The sequence below is a fragment of the Spea bombifrons genome, chromosome 3 (genome assembly GCF_027358695.1).
Source record: "Spea bombifrons isolate aSpeBom1 chromosome 3, aSpeBom1.2.pri, whole genome shotgun sequence".
Classification (NCBI taxonomy): Eukaryota; Metazoa; Chordata; class Amphibia; order Anura; family Pelobatidae; genus Spea; species Spea bombifrons.
This window is the reverse complement of record NC_071089.1, coordinates 215,288-234,157: the sequence shown is the minus strand read 5'-3', so window position 1 is coordinate 234,157 and position 18,870 is coordinate 215,288. Positions and strand designations below refer to the sequence as shown.

The 18,870-nt window shown below is 44.2% G+C and overlaps 1 protein-coding gene across 3 annotated transcripts in view; it reads right to left on the bottom strand.

Moving 5' to 3' along the window:
• The window catches only part of LOC128482685 (phosphofurin acidic cluster sorting protein 2-like), a 47,248-nt gene extending 41,864 nt beyond the window's left edge, over positions 1–5,384 (bottom strand). For all 3 annotated transcript variants that reach the window (XM_053458536.1, XM_053458538.1, XM_053458537.1), the window contains exon 1: positions 5,314–5,384. The gene's annotated coding sequence lies outside the window, so the exon portion shown is untranslated. The remainder of the gene's footprint in view (positions 1–5,313) is intronic.
• Between the last annotated feature and the right edge of the window lie 13,486 nt (positions 5,385–18,870).

The window sequence follows — 18,870 nt, the reverse complement described above, 5'->3', positions numbered from 1 at the left end:
TGCTGTTTACTCTGTAGCTCTCGCACCGTGCGAACAACTTGTCTATTACCGCCCAGGGAAATCAGTAATGCAACGTGATGTGACCCCGCTGCGTTCCTGCTTCCTCTGGGCGGTAATAGCGAGGTTACTTGCATGGTGTAAGAACAATACAGAGGTACCTGCAGTGGCAGGGCTGGTCGCAGTTGTGACCCCTGCAACCATGGCTGTTGCAGGCTTAAGAGGCATCTACTATGGACCCCCAGGAATGACTAGCCCCATGACAACTGCCCCTTTTGCCCCACGTTAAAGACGGCCCGTATAGCTTGGAGGAGACTAGAGGGTTACAATAGAAACATTTAAATACATAAAGGCAATCAACACAATAAAGGAGGAGAGGGAAACTACCGCAAGAAGAGGACATTATTTTACTGAGAGGGTAGTGGATGCATTGGATAGCCTTCGGGCAGAAGATGGGATAGGCATAAGGCTTTAATAGATATAAGATAAGGCCGGGACTAAGGAAAGTATTTAGAAATGGGGCAGACTAGACAGCGAATGGTTCTTATCTGTCGACACGTTCTGCGTTTCTACGAGGGACATTCAAAAATTTTCGGCGCTTTTTTTTTACTATATTTATTTCAAAACAAACTGCATCATAAACAAATGACATCACTTTTCTACACAGTCATTGTGACGGGAACGACCTGTATCCCAACTGGGTACCCCCGCCAGACGATCCTTCTCCCCATGGCCACCGGGAACACAAAACTTCAACCGTCAGGCAGGACTAGCGTCGAAGACAGCAGAAAACACAGCTCTTTGGGAACCTCTGCGGCGCTGTAGTATACAGAAGCATAGCAATACAGTGCTTTACCGCCCCGGCAAGGGCAGCACCAAGGCTTACCCCAATTTTTTTTTGAAGCCCCGAGGTCAGTGCTTTGCTGTGAAGAAAAATAAAAAATTGCCAAGTTCCTAAGTGCCGTAGGGCCACAGTGGACACCAGGTCCCCTTCTGCATTTTCTCCCAAATGAAATGCGGCCCCTTCCTTCCCTCCCCAGCCATAAGGCCTGCAGGAGGGCCGGATGTTCTTGGTCCTTCCCTGCAAGGGTTGGGACCACTAGAATATTTGTTTAGAGAAGGGGGGGCGCTCAAAAGAGCTACCTAACTGCCCTCCTCACCAGAAAAAAACAGAAATATTTAGGGGACCCAGCTCCACTGTTGCTTTTCAGTGAGTCAACAACCGTGTTCTGTGTCCATTCCGGTTCTACCGACAAAACTTAAATATCAAAAAGTAAAAACCACACGTGCTCTGCGCAAAAACAGTGCAAATCGTGTGAAACCAAAATATTTACAAAGTGCTCCCCATACAAAAATAAAAAGCGCATGCAGGGGTGCGAGGTGCAAAAGGTGCTTACCGGCATGTGACACGGCATTTCTGGACCAGAGACTGGGGACCTAAAACATCCTGGGGGGTTCATGCTTTCCCTCTCTCAAAGATACTCGCTTGATCTTAGCCAAAATCGAGGCTTACCCCAATAACAAGACAGAACCCATATTGAGGTAAAACAGGAACTAACTTTATTGGGGAAACAAGAGCCTCCAAGAGCCTTTTTAATAGACTGGCGGTGAGTTGTGACCAGCATGCATCACACCATATGTAAAATGCAATATGCAGATCATATGCAAATTATGCAACCAACACCAACTCCTGCCATCAGAACCAATAATATTGGTCAGACAGGCAGGGGGAAACTGGGATCCAGAGAGCTCGGCCTCTCTCGCTGTTGCCACCCTATATATAATCAGATACAGGGTGACTTACAGATAAATCCAAGCAAGGGAAGCAGATATTGCACTGCAATTAGTGTCCGCTGTCACCTGCTGGAATTATGTAGTGCAATCCGGGGGTCCACAGTCTATAATGGGAAATACAGCCTCCAGGCGCCCCCCAAGTCCCAAAGGCTTCCGTGACAGTCATCTTCCTTTGCGATGCAATCTTCCCAACGTCGTACTAACTTTTCCCCAGAAGACGGTCAACATCAACTGCAAAAATCTTCACCTTCTTCACTATAACGAGCCATGTCGTTATATAACGAGCTATGAACCAACGTCTAAGCGCTTCTGCTCCTCGGCACCCGCTGTCATGAATCAGGGCATCGGCAGATCCAACACTCTCATTCAGCTTTCCCGCAACCTCTTCACCTGTTATTCTTCTATTTTCGCGAATCAGTTCCAGGGTTCTTTCTTCATTCCGCGTGGTCGTGGCTGTAGTTGGACGTCCGGAGCGCTCTGCATCCCTCACACCAGTACAGCCATTCACGAAGGTTTCAATCCACTCATAGACGAGCGAGATCTTTATCCCCATACTGAGCTCACATGCCGCGATGAATTTGTGCTCCCGGCGCACCTTCTACCCACAAAAAGCGTAAAAATCGTGTGACGGAACGCTGCTCCTCTTTGGTGTAATTTATACGTTTCGCAGCCATCTTGACCCCAGGGTGAAAACTCTTATACTAAACGGCAAGGCTTTTGCCAGCTTGCCAGACAGAACTAGTCACACGACACGCTGAGACGATAAATCACTACTCCTCCCGCCTTTACCCCTTCCAAACAAAATATAAAAGTGAGGAAACTTTTCGAACGTCCCTCGTACGTAACAAAACACAGCATAGCAACTACAATTACGGGAGCAAAACCTAAGTGCAACTGACACCTTTACCTTCTTAATGGTCATCATACAGCCTGTGACTTACTGTATTATTGTCATACACACCCTGTCAGTCACTGTATTATTGTCATACACACCCTGTCAGTCACTGTATTATTGTCATACACACCCTATCAGTCACTGTATTATCGTCACACTTCTGTCAGTCACTGTATTAGTGTAACACACACACCATCAGTCACTGTATTATCGTCACACACACCATCACTGTATTATTGTCACACACCCCATCAGTCACTGTATTAGTGTCACACACACCTTCAGTCACTGTATTAGTGTCACACACCCGTAACTGTATTAGTGTCACACACACCGTCAGTCACTGTATTAGTGTCAAACACACAGTCAGTCACTGTATTAGTGTCACACACACCGTTAGTCACTGTATTATTGTCACACACCCCATCGGTCACTGTATTATTGTCACACACACCGTCAGTCACTGTATTAGTGTCACACACACCGTCAGTCACTGTATTAGTGTCACACACACCGTCAGTCACTGTATTAGTGTCACACACCGTCAGTCACTGTATTATCGTCACACTCCGTCAGTCACTGTATTAGTGTCACACACCCGTCAGTCACTGTATTATCGTCACACACACCGTCAGTCACTTATTAGTGTCACACACACCTTCAGTCACTGTATTAGTGTCACACACCCGTCAGTCACTGTATTAGTGTCAAACACACAGTCAGTCACTGTATTAGTGTCACACACACCGTTAGTCACTGTATTATTGTCACACACCCCATCGGTCACTGTATTATTGTCACACACACCGTCAGTCACTGTATTAGTGTCACACACACCGTCAGTCACTGTATTAGTGTCACACACCGTCAGTCACTGTATTATCGTCACACTCCGTCAGTCACTGTATTAGTGTCACACACCCGTCAGTCACTGTATTATCGTCACACACACCGTCAGTCACTGTATTAGTGTCACACACACACCTTCAGTCACTGTATTAGTGTCAAACACACAGTCAGTCACTGTATTAGTGTCACACACACCGTTAGTCACTGTATTATTGTCACACACCCCATCGGTCACTGTATTATTGTCACACACACCGTCAGTCACTGTATTAGTGTCACACACACCGTCAGTCACTGTATTAGTGTCACACACACCGTCAGTCACTGTATTAGTGTCACACACCGTCAGTCACTGTATTATCGTCACACTCCGTCAGTCACTGTATTAGTGTCACACGCCCATCAGTCACTGTATTATCGTCACACACTCCGTCAGTCACTGTATTAGTGTCACGCACACCCCATCAGTCGCTGTATTAGTGTCACACACCATCAGTCACTGTATTATTGTCACACACCGTCAGTCACTGTATTAGTGTCACACACACCGTTAGTCACTGTATTATTGTCACACACCCCATCGGTCACTGTATTAGTGTCACACACCCCGTCAGTCACTGTATTAGTGTCACACACCCTGTCAGTCACTGTATTATCGTCACACACATGTCAGTCATTGTATTAGTGTCACACACACCCCATCAGTCACTAAATTATTGTCATACCTACCCCGTCAGTCACTGTGTTAGTGTCACACATACCCCGTCAGTCACTGTATTAGTGTCACACACCCCGTCAGTCACTGTATTAGTGTCACACACCCGTCAGTCACTCTATTATCGTCACACACCCCATCAGTCACTGTATTAGTGTCACACACACACTTTCAGTCACTGTTTTATTGTCACACACCCCATCGGTCATTGTATTATCGTCACATACACCCCATCAGTCACTGTATTATTGTCACACACACCGTCAGTCACTGTTTTAGTGTCACACATTCGTCAGTCATTGTATTATCGTCACATACACCCCATCAGTCACTGTATTATTGTCACACACACCGTCAGTCACTGTTTTAGTGTCACAGACCCCGTCAGTCACTATATTAGTATCACACACCCTGTCAGTCATTGTATTACTGTCACACACTCCATCAGACACTGTATTAGTGTCACACACCCCATCAGTCAATGTATTATCGTCACACACACCCTGTCAGTCATTGTATTAGTGTCACACACTCCCTGTCAGTCACTGTACGTTAGTGTTAATATTATTTATTGTTTTATATAGAGGCATCAAATTCCGTAGCACTGTACAATGGGTAGACAGGACATAAAGTATTAGTGTCACACACCCCATCAGTCACTGTATTGGTGTCACACACACCATCAGGCACTGTCACACACACACACTGATGTCACACACCGTCAGTCTGTGTATTAGTGTCACACACACCCTGCTGTCACACACACATCCTGTCAGTCACTGTATTAGTCACACACACCCTAATGTCACACACAAACTGTCAGTCACTGTATTAGTCTCACACACACACCCTGTCAGTCTGTGTATTAGTGTCATACACACCCTGATGTCACACACACACACCCTGTCAGTCACTGTATTAGTGCCACGCACACCCTGTAAGTCTGAGTATTCAAGTCACACACACACTGATGTCACACACACACACACCTTGATGTCACACGGTGCGGTGTGGCTCTCGGGACTGTCACGATATCCCCTGGCCAGCCCCGACTGCTACTCACCCGATCCGTTAGATTCTGCTCCGTTCTGTCACATTGGGCGGGGCTGGAGCCGGGTACCAAGAATGGGCATGTCTTTCACGGCATTTTTTTAAGAAATGTGGGCGTATTCAGTACGTGTGAGGTGTGGCTAATCCTGCGTGTTGCACTAGGATGGGGCGGGGCTAACTATGCGAGGAGGCGCTGGGAATGTTATTAACGGCGATAAAGCCGAGCGCTCACAAAGAGATCTGCTTCTGTCAATCAAACGGCGGTCCAGTCGAGCGGGGCGTGGCCATTAACCAGTGCCTGCGATGGCCGGCTCACGTGGTGCTGCTGTGATTGAGGGTCGCAGAGGCGGGAATTCTCCTCACAGATGGGGGTGAGGGGCAAAAGGAAGGCATGTTTACCCCTATCCTATGAGAGGCCATGAGGCTAGAGGGAGTCCATGTTACCCCTGGTCAAGGGGCTAGAAGGAGGCCATGTTACCCCCAGCTGTGAAAGGCCAGCATATTACACAACCACCATTCCTCCCTCATAGCATCTTATTTACCCCTCACCTGTCAGTTTGAAAAACCGCCACCTACATCCTAAAATCAATACAGATGCCACTAAAGCCGTGTCCTGGCCCTCATTATCTCCCATCTTGACTAATTGCCCTCTGATGATGTTGGCCTTTGTCTTCTTCTTCCCCTGGAATTCATTTCCACAACTAATCCAACTCTCTTTCTCTCCAGTCCTTCTGACAGATTCACTAACCTCCTGCCACCCGTCTCACCTTTCCCAGCTCAACTTTTACCCTTACCTCTTACCCCTCAGTCAGTTCTTCGGTAATCTTATTTGTGGACCAATGTTTACACTGAGATGTAGTATGGCTGGTCCTCCTCAGATGTTTCCCCTCTTGTGAAATACAGTATACCCCCATCACCTTCTGGATCGTAAGTTCTTTAGGGAAGGGTCTTCCTTGCTTGAACGCGCCCTTGTTTTTTCTGTAAATCTACATTTTTCTGTCAGACTCTCCTCTAATTACCCCAACACTGACTGGAAGTGATTTCTCAAAGGGAAACAAGTGTTTGACCGTGTTAGATGTCACAATTAATGAGGACACCAACTAGAGAGGACCCCTGTCTGGATCTGGGAATAACTGACAATGTAGATTTTTTCAAATATTCCAGTACGGGGGCATTTGGGGAACAAATACTATAACGGGGACATTTGGAGATTAATTCACAAAAGCAAACTATTAGAGGATCCACCAAAGAGGACAACTTCATCAGGTTAAGGTCATCATTTATACCCAAAAGCCCTGAGTTTTATGTGATTTTTTTACATTATTATTATTTATTGTTTTATATAGCACCATCAAATTCTGTAGCTCTGTACAATGGGTATACAGGACATAACAAGTAGCATGCAACATAACGCTTTGACTTACAAGTATTGTTTGTACTTTTAGTGATAGGGCTAATGGCTATTGGGGCGCTTTGTTTCTCCATTTTCTCACCCTGATCTGCAAACGGCTCCATGCCCTGCATAGCTGATTGCAATACGTTAGGTGCACCAACCTGACATCTCTACAGGGTCTAGAAGGACCCTGCTGAGTCTCTCCTATCCCCAAGTGAACGTCTCGTGAGTGCAAGCAGTGACTCCTACCGGAAGGAAATGATTCATAATGTGATTGGGCATTCCTTATATAACAGTGTACCGTTGTTCACATGATCAGGAAGCCAGTGATGGTAGCTTCTGCTGACGGGGCTGGGGTCCAGGCTGTCAATACCTGATATCCCGTGTAACGGCAGGAAATGTGCCAGCAGTTGCAACAAGGTTGTCACGTCCTAAAGGGCGTCTTCACACAGTTTTTAAGGGGTGTGAACGAGTTAAGGCATATTATTATTAGTAGTGCCAGTACCAGTGGGTCTTGAGAGATATTTTGAAAGACTGAAAGCAGTGGGAAAATGCATAAACTGGGGAAGGGGATTTTGGAGGATGAGGGCAGCCCTTGGGAAGTAAACATGCATTAGACCTATACATCAGAGCAAATATCATTGGAGGAATGGAGAGACCAGGTTGGAGCATATTTGCAGATGAGTGAGGATATGTAAGTAGGGGAACTGCTATGAAGTCTGGCAGCGGCATTCATGATGGATTGTAAAGGGGCAAGACGGGTATAAGGGTGACTACCCAAGATGTGATATAAAAAGGGAACGAACAAGAGTTCTTCTGCTAGGAAGGGTCTAATGGGGCAGTGTTTTTAAGATGAAGACACCAGTTTTTTTAAAACAAAATGTGAGGGGTGAATGAAAGTACAGTGTTGCCAAGATCCGTTTGTTTTAATTATTATGTGGTTCTTGTTTTCCCTTTCGTATCACCAGTGTGTCACATGCCCTTTTGCCTGACCGGGTCCTGGCCATAATCCTCTGGAACTGTTTCTCGGCTAGGACCCGAGCAATTGCCCGCTGACTTTAACCCCTCATAACCCGGACACCATTGACCCCACCAGGGTGCTCTTGTTGTAGAGTGAACCCAGGTGGTTTGGAGAGGGAGCCTCCTATGGAACCCCAGTTTCTATGACTTCCAAGAGAGCGGGGTTCAGCCGGCGCTGTTATGCAACGCACGCCCGGCTATATAGCGGTCCGTCCTGGGGAAACTTTAAACTGCTACTGCTCGGGGTCCCAAAAGCGGATCATGTCGCTTTTTGGACAGAAAATTCTAGACCCCGAGCTATCCAAAAACAACGGTTTGGGGTAATAAGGACAGAGATTGGTGGCCTGAGTATGGTGCCAGGCTGTCTGGGCAGGGCATTGATATGTTAATGTTGATTATGTCCCTTTCATTGTTAGAGTGGTGTATATAAGGCTGTGTGTTTTCCAATAAAGTGTGGTAATTCACCTGGACATTAGTCTCGTCTTCAGGGACCTGCTATATCACTCATTGTCCTTTTCAGGGCAATTACAGCACCGTATTTCCCTACGTCTTGGGGGGCTACGGTGCTGTAATTGACGGAAATTGTTGAGGGAATAGTAGCATTGGACGGCTACTTACAGACATGCCGTTAGAAACAGAGGCAAGGCATGTAGTTACACAAGCCAAGAGGGAGGGCGAGAGATCAGAGAGGAACAGTAGATCCTGTCAACGTCATCATCATACAGGTGATACAGAAAGCCAAAAGATGAAATTAGTTTGCTAAGTGAGGTAGTGTAAAGTGAAAACAGGAGGGGCCCTAGAACTGAGCCGTGGCGTAGGTGAAGGGGAGAGGAAGTGTTACTAGAAAGGGAGTCCCCAAATGGTGCATTTAGAAGGGTAGGATGTGAACCAGGAGAGACCAAGGTCATGAAGGGATTGAAGAAGAAGATGGCGGTCCGCAGTGTAAAAAGCAGCAGCAAGGTTAATTGAGTTGCTTTAATAAGGGTATTCTCAGTAGAATGTCGAGAGCAGAATCCAGATTGAAGAGGCTCAACTAAATTGAGTATACAAGTCGTTCAACAATCTTGGATGTGAGAGGAAGTAGAGACTTGGGACAGTAGTTTGGGTTGTGACGGGAAGGACCTGTACCTCGACTGAGTACACCCGCCAGACAATGCTTCCTTCTCCCCATGTCCACCGGCAACACGAAAATTCATTATTTGAAGGGCTGCTAAAGGTATACATTCAAGGACGTATCTTGATCCATAATCCAATTAGAAGTCAACGTGGATTTGTGAAAGACAGGTCTTGTCAAACCAACTTATTAGCATTCTATGAAGAAGTTAGCAAAAATATAGATCTGGGTGTTTGGCCGTAGATGTGATTTATCTGGACTTTGCTAAGGCATTTGACACGGTTCCACAAAAAATGTTACTCTACAAATTAACAGAAATAGGCTTAGGGGCAAATGTCTGTATTTGGATCGAAAATTGACTAAAAGATAGAATGCAGAAAGTTGTTGTGAATGGATGTTTCTCAGACTGTACGCAGGTATTAAGTGGAGTGCCTCGGGGGTCTATCCTGGGTCTTCCCCTTTTTAATTTATTTATAAATGATCTCCCAAGCTGCAATGAGAGCCATGTCACAGTTTTTGCCAATGACACAAAATTAGGCCGGGTAATTCAGACTCATTTGATGTTTCTTCTTTGCAGGAGGATTTAGACAGAGTTGGGGACTGGGTGGACAAGTGGCAGATGAGGTTCAACATAGATAAATGCATTATGGTAAAAATAACAACAATGCAACCTATGCTATGAATGGAATACCCCTGAGAAAAACTACCAATGAGAAGGATTTAGGAATAATGGTAGACAACAGACTTGGCAACAGTGCGCAATGCCAGTCAGCAGCTGTAAGGCCCAATAAGGTTTTGGCATGCATGACATAGGGTATTAATTCAAGGGAGGAGGATATCATCTTGCCTCTTTACAGGTCAATAGTAAGACCTCATCTTGAATATGCGGTGCAATTCTGGGCACCGGTCCTTAAAAAGTACTTTATGGAACTAGAAAAAGTGCAGAGAGAGAGATACACTCACCAGCATATAACAGACACAAAGTGCTGAAAGGCAGTTTACATCTCAGCGCCACAGGATCCCGCAGCCCCTGAAAACAAAATGTGATGTCAGCAAAAAGCGTGTTCTCGGGCAGGACGGACGGCCTCCAAACACATACAAACTAGTTTAATGTATTAACAGTGTATTTATAGAGAATTACACAAATGATACTTTTAAAGATCGCAAAGGACACCCAAAGTCTTGTGTTTACCCTGGTCCTTTGTTACTGGGCAGGTCGTAGCCTCCATGCTTCTGCCTCTGATTATTGCTGCTGGTCACAAGCCTACTGTCTTTACTTTACTTTAGAAAAAGACTGTTTTTACCTTTTTATTGTTTTGATGGGCTTGTTTTTTAGCGTTTCGTTTGGTGCTTGGTGTGAGAAATGGGTTATATTTGGTTAACAAGGTGTTTCTGGGTTCAGACACAGACTATTGTCTTAGGGATAATTGGTTCAATCCATGTGGCGCAAACGATAACAAGAAAATGCTTCTTTGATAAGAATACGGAGGGTTCAAGACTGGACTACATCCGAACCTTGTACCCCAACTCCCATTACCACCTTGGTTGCTACATGTTACAAGTAGTTAGGTTTTCAGTATAATGGTCCTAAGACTCCCCAAGTCTGTTGTAACCGAAGGAATACTTTTCAGAGAATAAGAAGTATTTTCATGACACAATCAGGAATAATAATGGTCAATAATGGTTTTTAAATTACATAGAAATCTTGAAACAACTAAATAGGCAATTGGTTTTGGAACATTCACAGGAAGATCTTGTAGCTGGTGGGGCCCCTCAGGGACTGGCATTGGGACCCATCCTTTTTCAATATTTTCGTGAAATGTAAAAATGTCTTAATGGTAATATCTGTCTTTTTGTAGCTGATACAGGTCTGCGGCAGGGCAGCCGTTCCTGGGGGAACTAGCCAAGTGGGAAGTGAATGGGAGAACGGGGTGAGAGTGCGGCAGCTTCAGTTTGATGTTGTTAAATGTAAAATAGTGTCCTTGGGACGTAAAATGCAAAAGAAAAATATAGCATTCGAGTCACCACAGAAGAAAGGGACTCGGGATCATTTTTTTTGGGGGGGGTGAAAGATAAGCAGGCAATTAAAAATAAAAAGGGGTGGAAAAAAAGCAAGCCGGGTGTATAGCGAGAGGCATCAGTAGCAGGAAGAGGGAGGTAGTTCGGCCACTTGAAAGATCTCTGTTCAGACCCCAACTCCAGTAATGGCGACAGTTCTGGAGACCCCGTCTGCAGAGGGATACCGACATTCCGGAGAGAGTTCAGAGACAGACAACTAAAATGGGGAACGGTCTGCAGGATTATCATTATTATTATTATTCTTTATTTCTAAAGCGCCGACAGATTCCGCAGCGCTGTACAAGGTAAAAATGTTACAGATAATGACAGGTACAATACAACAATTGACATACATATACAAGAGGAATGAGGGGCCCTGTTCCCGCAGGAACTTCTATCTAGGTGATAAAAATAACAAGGAAAGACTCAATATGTGCGACTTAGGGGAGAGAAGAGGGGATGGGAGAGAGACGTTTAAATACATTGGTATTGCAGGAGGGAAGTTTATTTGAGAGGAGGGAAAAAGTTACAACAAGAGACCGGAATCTAACACTAGAGAGTCAGAGTCTCATATGGAATGGAAGGAAGTTTTACTTTACTGAGAGATAAATGAAGCAAAACCTCCCTGCATTACATCTAAACATTCAGTAAGCTTACGGAGTATCCATCTCACCTCCCGTGAATGAGTAAGTCAGACAGCTGCCCGTATTGGCAAATATTATAGTTTTTTTTTTTTTTTTTTTTTTTTTTTTTTTTTATTGACACAAAAGAGAAATAAACAAACAGAAAAAAGAGAAGAATAACTAAAAATACGGTTGACATCTAGATAAATACAATACAACATTTTAGGAAAAGAAAATCCAAAGTTACTGATACAGTACATATTGTAGATTCCTTGGGAAAAAAAAAAAAAAAAAAAAAAAAAAAAAAAAAAAAATGATAATATTGAACGTACAAACAAGTCTGGTTGGAGATGAAAACGTGGAAGGGGCTAATAAAATTAAACTTATATTTTAAAAAAAAAGGTAGGTCTAATTACTGATCGTCGAGTGCCTGGAATAGATGGAAACGTTATTTAAGAATGAGAATAGTACAGGAAAATTGATGATAATAGGCTCACTGATCATCTGGTGTCAAGATTTGAAGGAAACATTATTTGAAGGCATTTATCCCAAATTCTGGTTTTTTTAAAATTAGATAAATAAAGTCGTGAAACTTCCCTTTCCATTGTGAGTTGGAATTTCATTTGGTTTTCCACCTGTGCCCAGTTAAATTCAGTATCTTGTTTCCATTGTTTCGCTATTATTCTTTTAACTGATAAGCAAAGGTGTATTGATAAGTTAAGCTGAACAGCGGACAAAGTCGGCCAGCCTAAGTGTAACAAGAGTGAAGCGGGGGAGTTAGGTAGTACTATATTAGCCTCTCTTTTTAAACAGTCAAGGGTCTTTCGCCAAAGTTTAATAACTTTTGGACATTGCAGGAGGGAAGTTTATTTGAGAGGAGGGAAAAAGTTACAACAAGAGACCGGAATCTAACACTAGAGAGTCAGAGTCTCATATGGAATGGAAGGAAGTTTTACTTTACTTTACTGAGAGATAAATGAAGCAAAACCTCCCTGCATTACATCTAAACATTCAGTAAGCTTACGGAGTATCCATCTCACCTCCCGTGAATGAGTAAGTCAGACAGCTGCCCGTATTGGCAAATATTATAGTTATCATCATGTTTAAGACGCAAATGTATTTGTAGAGTTTCCAAAACAACAGAAGATGACTTTATTAAGGGGTTTTGTAGAAGTCTTTGTAGAAGTCGAGCTATGTGTCTGAGACCAGCAGGAATTGCACATTTTGTATTCAGTGTACATGCTGAGCAGCGTTCTTGCCTCTGATATGTGGGACGTGTCATCAAGCAGCAGGAAAATGCCTCTTTGTTCCCATGTATGAAGCCCATTCAGCGATTGTTATACACACTGTTCAGGCGCAGACAAAAACTGGGATTCATGCTTATTGTTAGAAACCTTATTCATCTCCCACAGAGCTCTCCATTCACTTGGAATACTTGGATAACCTTATAGATTTAGGTCTTTCATATGATGAATTTGTACGTTGGTGGATCCTGACAGTATTTACCATGAGGGGATACGTTATTTTGTATCAAGCAAAACTCACAGGAACTGGATTAAAGTGTAACACATGAAATCACTAAGAAGTGTGCGATTAGTGGTGGGGTTTGTAATCAATGACCTGTGTCGGGCTGTATAAAGCTTGCGCTGAGCGACCAGTTTGTGCAACACTAAGAGAAACAAAGGTAAGTTCATAACTGCATTGTTTAGATTGTACAAGGACTTTCGTCGCATTCCCACCCCACGTATATGAGGGCAGTAGTGAACATGCGGAATCCTTCTGCGTTGAAATAATCAGTGGGGGTAGAACTGCCAAGGAAATATTAGTGGGTATTTGTTACAAACCACCAAACATTGAAGAAAAGAAGGAATCACAACTGTCAATAAAAATAGAAAATGCTTCTCAACTAGGGAGAGCTATAATTATGGCGGATTTTAATCATTTGGATGGGAGAAATGGAACAGTTCCGCCAAGGAGATGAGATTTTTGGGTATGATGAAAGTAACTGGGATGTATTAACTAGGATCAAGCTTTTTTCAGGTAAAAATACTGAAGAAAATGGAATATCTGGAAGAGACAACAGATAAGCACATTCCTTCGTGAAACAAATACGGAAAATATGGATTAACAGAGATAAGAAACATCATAAAAAAACAAAGCAAAGTCTCTAAGAAAGAAGGGATCAGGTGAGCTGAAATGGAGACTGGAAAAAGAGAAACCAAAACAAATTTTCATGTATATTAACAACAAAAAGATGAAAGCAGAAAATAGAGGACAACCAAAAGCCAAAGGAGGCCCACCGGTTACAGAAGAGAAGATGAAAGCAGAGCTGCTCAATTCATTTTTCTCTTCATTCCAAAGAGGAATCAGTTTCAGGGATTGCACGAGTAAAGGAGACCATAGTGTCACCTGCCGCATAGACATGGCTGCCACATAGACATGGCTGCCGCATACACATGGCTGCCGCATACACATGGCTGCCGCATAGACATGGCTGCCCCATAGACATGGCTGCCGCATACACATGGCTGCCACATAGACATGGACTACTCTGAAGGCCAATAAAGATCTTGGACCAGATAAGATTCACCCTTGGGTAGCTAGAGAGCTTAGTAATTGACAAAGCTTTAGATTTAATTTTTAAGGATTCCATTTTGACTGAAAATAGATTGATGAATAGCAAACGTGATGCCTATGCTGAGACCCAGGCAACTTTCTACTGACAGGCAGCAGCGGGGTAACAGTATAGGGTGCTCACAGGATATTTATGCTGCTATAGTGTTAGGGTGAGTGGGTGTTAGTGTATAGTGTTAGGGTGAGTGGGTGTTAGTGTATAATGTTAGGGTGAGTGGGTGTTAATGTATGGTGTTAGGGTGAGTGGGTGTTAGTGTATAATGTTAGGGTGAGTGGGTGTTAATGTATGGTGTTAGGGTGAGTTGGTTTTAGTGTATAATGTTAGGGTGAGTGGGTGTTAATGTATGGTGTTAGGGTGAGTGGGTGTTAGTGTATAATGTTAGGGTGAGTGGGTGCTAGTTTTGTAACTGAAGGGAAGTTATACTTCTCTGCCTCCAACGGTGACCCCGCTCTTATATGAGGAGCAGACTGCTGTATGTTTATGCTGCTTTGATTTACACCACATTTATAAATAATCTGTGCCATTAACACCTCAGGTGCTGGGAAGTTACTGCGAGAAACACCAAGCCCTCGGCGGCTTCTCTCACGCCAGTGACACGGTGTTGTTGCCAATGTGGAACCACACCAGAAAAACAGTTTTTTTCTCTTTAATAATTGGAAGTTTGGGGTTTCGGTTAAACTCCGGTCCTCATTTACATCCCACTATTTACCTGTCGCCTGATTTGGATGGACCTGTACCTACGACTAAATCCAGCATTTTGGACGAATGGAAGTAACTACTACCTTTGCTCGGTGTCCTTTGGCGTTATATGTTTCGTTATTAATAAAAGTTATTTTTATACCTACTGATGCTCCAGCTCACTACCTCATTTTGCACATTAGGTGCCTATTTGGGATTTTTTCTTTCTTTTTATTTGTAATATGATGGCTTAAGGCCCGGACCCAGGAGGCAACACTTACTACTGTGGAGTTGCTGCACTATGAACTCATACATACATCATAAGAAGTGTAATCACTAGAGCGTTATCTGCAAATCATGCCCCGTTCCCAAATTAGCACCCCCATAATATAAGCCCCAACGTCCATTACACAACAGAATCCGTTCTAACCTCTAAAGTCCTCAAAAAAGAAAAAATATATATAAACAATCCCGTTAAAATGAAGAACGTTCAAAAAAAAATTCCCAATAGTTAATATTTCATTGAAAAAGTTCCATGTTTGCAGTCACTTTCTTCATTCTCCCGATTAGCATCCTTGGCGAAAGGAAATTTCCTGAAATAATACCCTCTAATCCCACATACTGAAGACGGTGACAACAGAAAGGAGGGAGCCATTATTTAGGGGATTTACTGTGAAATTGATTGAATATTTATAGGAAACATGATTATATGATTATAAATACAGCGCAACCTGCGCAGATACTCGGACACCCGGAAATGACTGGCCAAATATCACCTTTTATATCGAGTCATTTGAACATTTGGCTGAACATAAGAAAAGGCTCAGGACCAATAGGATGTGAGAACAGATTTGATTGGCTCTTATTTGCCATCAGATTTTATGTTCTTGTTTCCCGTTCTGGACAATCATAGACGCTGCGACTAAAACTCAACTTTTACTAATGCGACCCAAAAAGATGGATAGAGAGCCCCCCGGTGGCCAGACGCTGAATTCAAATCTAGGTGTAAAGGATTCATAAGACTCCAATGTGAGGTGTGTGGGTGTGGCTTTGGTAAGTCATACATGCCAATCAAAGAACTCTGTAATTGGATTTGCACTAAAGATGTATGAAACGTGAAAATATATGATTAATGCAAAAAAGGGAGACACGTTTTACTTCCCCTGCTGGATTGTGGCTCCCCAGGTCGCCCACCATTACATCCCCAAATATGAAATATCCAAATTCCTTTGTCGAATTCCTGGTGCGCAAAGGCCTGCAGTACAGTATTGTCCAAAATGTCTGTAGATATATATATATACGGTATATATATATATATATACTGCACCCAATACTGACAGCAATGCACGGCTGCAGCATTACACTCCCCAAACGAGGTTAATGAACAGAGTTAACCAAGATATTTGCAGCCACCACCAGCAATGAGCGATATCGATGGCCTCGCAGGAGAGGTCTTTGGTCGAAGGAGATACAGGCAGCTAGATATTGGTCGGGCAGCTGAAGAGAGACTGAAAACTCAGGGGCAGAGGTCGGGGTTTTTTATTCCAGAACATGGCAGGACCCCAGTACAGGGCTGCTTGGGACAATGGGGTGGCTCCTTTCTATCCATGATACATGGTCGCCCCAGTGAGTTGCCCCTAGAGTGTAATGACAATCCCCTGATTCTCAGCCATTACACAAACACAGGGGCAGAAAGAGACTCCTGTCTGTTGTCCTGTCTTGCCCAGGGGTCCCTCTGATGACAGCTAGCGGTACAGTGTGTGTTGACCCGACCTCTGAAGGACAACGTAACATTACAGCAACAGTTGGAGACACGATGCTGGATCCAGTGGTTAGGGGTGGGTGTCCATAAATATTTCCATGGCAACGTCAGTGCCGTGTTCGCAGATAACCAATAAATGGCTTTGATATTATTCTTCCCATTGGTGTAACAACCTGTGCGGTTCATACCTCCAACCAGCAGGTGTCTCCCACTGTTAGCGCCTTTGAGCAGGGCCCTCCTCACCAAATTGTTACTTTATATACTACTTCTTAAGTCCTGTCTACTCTTTGTACAGCGCTACGGAATATGATGGTGCTATATAAAACAATACATAATAATAAACTGTTGCCTCATCCAAGATGGCTGCTGAAGCTATCATTTTTGCCCCCATCATGGAACCCAAGCAGGAAGTGAGCCTCTATATGAAATGGCCTCCACTATTTAAAATTGCTTGATGGGCCTAGAAATTTCGTCTGCAAGACATCGGACCTGCGGTGTTAGTTGCCATGCTTGACCCTGGATTATTTGATCATTCCTGGATCCCCCCTGCCTTGACATCTCGCCTGTGACTCAGATTATCCTCTTTGCCGCCAACCCATTAACTCGGACATAACTATCCTTCTGCTCCCCAGACCTGCTCTCCTGGGAACGCACTATTCCTCGGTCCCGTAGGTTGTGGAAGGGGGTTATGTGTCTTAAAGCTGATACGCTCCACGGAAACTGATGGAACATTCCTGCTGATTTTGCCACCTGGTATCAGAACGGCTTCTTACACATAACCCCTAAAGCGTCGCAACAAACCTCATCCCGTCCTCTCAAAATAAATGTCCCGTCTTTTCTCTCCCCACCTCTCTATCCCATTCGCTCTCTCTTATCTCCCTGTCTCTCTGTCTCTGCTTCCCATCCCCACTCTCTCTCCCTGTTGCTCTCTCCCAACCATTACCCCTCTCTTCTCTCCCACATCTCTCTATTCCATCCCCATTCTCTCCCCGTCTCTCTCTGTGCCCCTTCTGTCTCCTTTCCCCAACAATCTTCTCACCCCCATCTCTCAAGTCTCTCTCCCTCCCACCCTCCTCTCTATTCTTTCCCCATCACTCTACTCTCCCACATCTCTCTATTCCATCCCCATTCTCTCCCCGTCTCTCTCTGTGCCCCCTCTGTCTCCTTTCCCCAACACTCTTCTCGTCCCCATCTCTCAAGTCTCTCTCCCTCCCACCCCCCTCTCTATTCTTTCCCCATCACTCTACTCTCCCACATCTCTCTATTCCATCCCCATTCTCTCCCCGTCTCTCTCTGTGCCCCCTCTGTCTCCTTTCCCCAACACTCTTCTCGCCCCCATCTCTCAAGTCTCTCTCCCTCCCACCCTCCTCTCTATTCTTTCCCCATCACTCTACCCTCCCACATCTCTCTATTACATCCCCATTCTCTCCCCATCTCTCTCTCTGTGCCCCCTCTGTCTCCTTTCCCCAACACTCTTCTCGCCCCATCTCTCAAGTCTCTCTCCCTCCCACCCTCCTCTCTAATCTTTCCCCATCACTCTACCCTCCCACATCTCTCTATTCCATCCCCATTCTCTCCCCGTCTCTCTCTCTGTGCCCCCTCTGTCTCCTTTCCCCATCACTCTTCTGTCTCTTTTCCTAAGCCGTACTTTGTTCACATGTAATGAGACCTTTGAGGCGGGAGGCGAGTCCTGAAACGGTGTGAATTATACACAGAACTCCCCGCCGAATTATATGGAGGACGCGTCTCCCTGTGACACGATAATAACAGCCTTTTCATGTTATTTTGACGCGTATTAACCTCGTTTTGGTAACATGTGTTTAATACAATTATTTAGTTTTATTCATGGAACACGTTACCTATAATCAGTAATTAGCGGGATTACAGTCTCTTCTTCATATGTAAATTAACCTCTTCCTATCGGTGATTTGCTAAAATAAATGATTATCAAATAAACTTTTATCAGAGAAAAATAAATAGATCTGGAAATTACAAAACACGCCAAGGAAAAGTCACCACCCGGCTGCGATGAGTGTGTTCGAGTGTATGTAATTTGGCTGAGAGTATTTAGTGCATTAGTTTACTTTTGAGAGGTCAGTATTTTTGAATCTGCATCAGTTTGGCTGAGTGTGGTCGGTGTGTTTGAGTCTTCATCGGTTGGACTGAGAGAGGTCATTTTGTTTGAGTCTGCATCAGTTTGGCTGAGTGTGGTCATTGTGTTTGAGTCTGCATCGGTTTGGCTGAGAGTGGTCATTGTGATTGAGTCTGCGTCAGTTTGGCTGAGTGT